This window comes from Ascidiella aspersa, chromosome 9, assembly GCF_963924565.1.
Source record: "Ascidiella aspersa chromosome 9, kaAscAspe10.2, whole genome shotgun sequence".
Lineage (NCBI taxonomy): Eukaryota > Metazoa > Chordata > Ascidiacea > Phlebobranchia > Ascidiidae > Ascidiella > Ascidiella aspersa.
This window is the reverse complement of record NC_139455.1, coordinates 13,998,594-14,004,592: the sequence shown is the minus strand read 5'-3', so window position 1 is coordinate 14,004,592 and position 5,999 is coordinate 13,998,594.

Here is a 5,999-nt window from a genome sequence, read left to right as displayed (position 1 = left end):
TACTGCTAATACTATAACATTAAACTGTTTATACTTTTGAAAAAAAAAAAAAGCTTTTTTTGAAAAAAGCGTTTTGGCACGGAAAGATGATATAAGATAAAATGGCACGCCAACACGTTTGTGTTGGACACCCCTAGTACCCGTATACATCTTGATAACACAGTGTCATAAAAATACCAAATTTATGTTTATAAAACGCTAACATATTACCCTGAAAACAACGTTAGGCTTTTTGTTGATTTGACATTTATACCTTTAAATCAGTGGTTTTCACCTAAAAAAGATACAATAAGCAAAAAGTGGAAACCACTCCTTATGAATCATAAACATAAGTGCTCTATTTATCAAACCTTTGTAATCAATAATAGTCATGGCCCTTCTGTATCCATTGCAGCATTTGTGACCATCATTTCTTGCAAGTGAAACAGGAGGTAATTGCATTTTAACAAACATGCCTCCCTAAAATAATGTAATATTAGGACCGACAAAACATGGCATACAGATAAAAAGTTGTCAATAAAATTTTATGATAAAATAAAAATTTACCCAGTTTTATGTTTTATAACACACAATATATATATTGATTTTTAATTCCTTCTAATTAGTTAAAACAACAACAAGCAGTTTTGATTATACCTAGTTCAAAGTTGACTATCCAGCTAAAGAGGAAATACACATTGTTTAAAATTTATTATTTGCAAATACACAAACAATACAGCTATTTTTATAAACATATCTACTTCTTATATCATATAGATCAGCGGTTCCCAAACTTTTCTCCAAATTTTACCCGTAGGACTCGCTGCAATTATTTTAATATTTCGCGGCCCTATAAAATTCAAGGGTCAGTTGACCCATGTTTCTTGTAGTATACACTAGTGCAGTCACAATTCTTTCTAATGTAACAACTTTCTAACTGATGTGAACGATTCGCTGATAGCAGGTAATACAGCATAATAGATGCTTTATGATGTCACAAGAGACATCATATAACAAGCTATATAAAACATAACTAAAGACAATAATGATGAAACTTAATGTCTACAACATAGACTAATGTTTAAAAACATTCGCTAGAGCCTAATGTTGAAAAACTAAAAGCCTAATTCTCCTTGCGAACCCTCTGAAACTGCTTTACAGAACCCAGTCGGTCTGCAGACCCTAGTTCGGGAACCGTTGATATAGATGTATATACAATACTCACTTCCCAAATATCAGGCTTGTGAAACAAAGTAAACTTGTGAACAGATTGCCAACATTGTTCACAAAAAATGGCATTATGTCCACAATCCAAGCAACGAATAGGTTTGTTTACCTTCAAAAGGCATGACGTGCATGTTGTACTTTGAGGAGCGAATAGCTCAACAGCAATGTTTATCAAGTTTGGCTCTATGTCTCTCCAGCGTCTGCTAAGATCAGAACGCTTTTCTTGGTATGTAGGCTGTTTTTTATTTTCATGAACAATTTCATGAAATTTCGATGAATCAGAAGATGGTATGCAGAAACCGGTTTCTTGTATGTGTGAAAAATCAATAGATTGTGAGCTGCTTTGGTGTAAAGTAAAGAATTACATTTGATAACACAAATAAAAAAATCTTGTAATATGCAATGTGACAACTTACATGATTTTTGTGACAACTTACATGAAGTATAAATATCATATTTTATAAGGTGTTTAGTCTAATTATAAAGACTACCAAACAGTCCGCAATCAAAATTTTATTCATGGCAAGCTAAAATATTTTAACACATTTTATACATGAAGGATAGCTCTAACATTTTGATCAACCAAATTAATATATATATATATATATATTGCATAAACCACTTAAACCTTACTTAAATTAGGAATAACTATGTACCTCGTTTTTTTAGGAGCCATTGTTATCAATTTTAAACGAATACCCTAAAAGAAAACAGTTGTAAACAAAGAACAATTTAAATAAACTTTCTCCCTAAAAGAAAAATATTATGATTTAGACCAGTTCAAATATTAGGAGTTCTACACAACACGGCAAACCATATACCCTAGTAAACACAGCAAACCATGGATCCTAGTCAACACAGTGAACCATACATTCCTGTAAACACGGCGAACCATACATTCCTGTAAACACGACGAACCATACATTCTTGTAAACACGGCGAACCATATATTCTAGTCACCACGGCGAACCATACATCCAAGTAAACACAGTGAACCATTAGGGATGTTCAAAGTAGAATATCGAATCCTTGGATTCGAATCCAATTCTGCCGTTTATTTCGGGTAATTGGAACCGATATAATTTAATGTTTTACCGCGGATTGTTGCGCCTAATTGTACAAACGCGTGTGGTAAGTTGGCCTGTCGCTGATTTATAGTGCTTGCTTTAAATGTTACCGAGTAGTGCAGTGTCAGCGTTTTTTCGGGCGACCAATTACCGCGTCTCGCGATAACGTTCGTCTAATAATTAAGTGTCAATCAAGCATTATTGGGCGAGCGACTAAGGTGCGTCTGGTGTGGAGTTCGCAATTGACCTAAATGCGTTAAGTTGCAAAAGTAATATTACGTTGTAAAACGTGCTGGCCGTCTACAAAATGCGCTATAGGATTACTTAAGGTCAACTTTAGGCCAATATTCAGCGAGGTTATGCAGTTATGCACAGTGTAATTGTCAAGAATTTGTTATGTCAATAGTAACTTTGTATTCTTTGCAGTACATTATTTGACTGCATAACAGATCATGTTAGTCAAAAAAGAAGCACTAAAACCCAACAATGCTTTACAAAACAGGACTGAATTGCTAAAGGGTTCTGTGTGCAGTGTTGCATTGTACTCACTATTGGCAAAAATATAAGTTTTGGCAACAACCTGGACAGTTGACATAATACAGTTTACAGAACTGCTTCAACTGACAGTTGTTAAGAATGTTAAACATATGGGAGAATTTTCTATTATAATGTACACATGTTAGAAAATTGTTTGGCGTTTTATTGCTGTGATTGTAGGCCATGTGGGGTAGATTAAGATTAATCTCTTCCCCAAACAAAACCAAGGTTAGATAATTTAATAAAAATATACTAGGATTCGCTATTCTGGATTCATTATTCTAGATTCGAAACCTATTATCTAGAATACCTTGGGATTCTACTTTGAACATCCCTACGAACCATATATTCTAGTCACCACAGCGAACCATACACCGTAGTAAACACGGCAAACCATACATTCTTGTAAACACGGCGAACCATATATTCTAGTCACCACAGCGAACCATACATCCTAGTAAACACAGTGAACCATATATTCTAGTCACCACAGCAAACCATACACCCTAGTAAACACGGCAAACCATACATCCTAGTAAACACAGCGAACCATAGATCCTAGTAAACACAGCGAACCATACATCCTAGTAAACACAGCGAACCATAGATCCTAGTAAACACAGCGAACCATACATCCTAGTAAACACAGCGAACCATAGATCCTAGTAAACACAGCGAACTATACATCGTAGTAAACGCGGCGAACCATACATCCTAGTAAACACAGCGAACCATACATCGTAGTAAACATAGCGAACTATACATCGTAGTAAACACACTGAACCATAGATCCTAGTAAACACAGCGAACCATAGATCCTAGTAAACACAGCGAACCATACATCCTAGTAAACACAGTGAACCATAGATCCTAGTAAACACAGCGAACTATACATCCTAGTAAACACGGTGAACCATACATCCTAGTAAACACAGCGAACCATGGATCCTACTAAACACAGCGAACCATAGATCCCAGTAAACACAGCGAACCATACATCCTAGTCAACACAGTGAACCATAGATCCTAGTAAACACAGCGAACTATACATCCTAGTAAACACGGTGAACCATACATCCTAGTAAACACAGCGAACCATAGATCCTAGTAAACACAGCGAACTATACATCGTAGTAAACACACCGAACCATAGATCCTAGTAAACACAGCGAACCATAGATCCTAGTAAACACAGCGAACCATGGATCCTACTAAACACAGCGAACCATAGATCCTAGTAAACACAGCGAACCATACATCCTAGTAAACACAGCGAACCATACATCCTAGTAAACACAGCGAACCATAGATCCTAGTAAACACGGCGAACCATACATCCTAGTAAACACAGCGAACCATACATCATAGTAAACACAGCGAACCATACATCCCAGTAAACACGGTGAACCATACATCCTAGTAAACATGGCGAACCATAGATCCTAATAAACACAGCGAACCATACTTCCTAGTAAACACAGCGAACCATACATCCTAGTAAACACAGCGAACCATAGATCCTAGTAAACACAGCGAACCATACATCCTAGTAAACACGGCGAACCATACATCCTAGTAAACGCGGCGAACCATACATCCTAGTAAACACAGCGAACCATAGATCCTATAGTGATTATGGCAAACCATACATCTTAGTGATCTATGCAAACCATAGATCCTAGTGATTATGGCAAGTTATACATCCTAATGATCGTGGCGAACCATACAAGGTAATGAACATGGCGAACCATAGATCCATTGTGTTCCTCTTCCTAGTGACCCTGTTAAATTTAGATATAGTCGTCCAATGGCTGGAGTACATAACCCAGTCAAAACGTTTTCACTGCTATTTAGCAGACAGCAAAAAAGCACATTTTAAATGCCCATCGTGTAACTTTTGTCTTGACTATCCAGCGCACACACTTTTAGCAAAAAGTATTGTCAAAATAATTGGCGCTGGTCTGGAATCCTACCACAATCAATAAATCAATCAACGAACAAGATTTTGGTAAGGGTGCGAGTTAGCGTTTGGGTGTGGGTGGGTCAAGTATTATTATATTCATTATTTAATATTAATACTTGACTCACCCGAACCCAAATAATGTGCGTTTTGGAAGGATTCTAGAACAGCGCCAAATATTTTTTATTGCTAATTTACCTAGGTCCTATAGGCCTATTAAAGGCCAAACAAAAAAGCTGCGCCCACGCGCATTCTAAGTCGCCAAATTTATTGTTTTAAACGCTGAAAGACCAATCTGGGAATTGTGGTTGTCCCTGATTGTTGAATGTAGAAAACAATAAAGCGCCTTAAGCCCAGCATAGTCAGGGCCGTCATTCCCCTAATGTAATACTACTAAATTGTTTTTATATTGAAAAACTATTTATATGTAAATGTTTAATTATATGGGCCGAAAATTTATTTTCGGGACATATCTTGTTTCCGTTGTTTAATGCTTTCAAAATTAAAATTATTATTTTTCTAATGTATTTTTTCAATATTTAGCCATCATTAGTGCACAATCTACGAATAAATCGATACCTTTGTGCATTAAAAAACAAAATATTGCTTTTCTCTACAGCCGTTTGCCAGTATATCACGCTCACGATGATTCGTGAGTATTTTGAACGAGTGGAATAAGCTATCCGCATAAAGCGGTTTAGCCTACCCACCAGTGGGTCAGTGGACATCCACGGGACTGCTTTAAGGCCGAAGTAGTGAAATTATAAGACGGCTTGAAGCGTCCGAAACGAGTCGGATCGGGTGTCTTAATCCTGTGGTTTTATAGATTTTTTTGTCTTAGGTATTGTTGCGTTTTAGGTTTTATTGTGTGTTTTCTGTTGTTCATAATGATATTTGAAAATTTTTATAGTAAACTCCATCATGTGAGACATTTCTGGACGACTGGTTCAGATTCAGATCACTGATTTCTATGAGAATGGTTCGTATCTTGTCTTGTGCTTTTTAAGAACCTAGTTTTAAAAACAACCCATATTACTATATCATATTACTTTGTTGGATGTAAATCACTACTCATATTCACAAAACGTTTAAGATAGTAAGAATTATGCTTTTTGATTGCGATGTTTACTTTTTAGTGCTTTTCATTGGAATTTAATACAGTAGGCGTAGCCGTAGATGTCCTTCTGTCCTGCAATTCACTACGATTTAATAAATATTGTTGAGTAAAT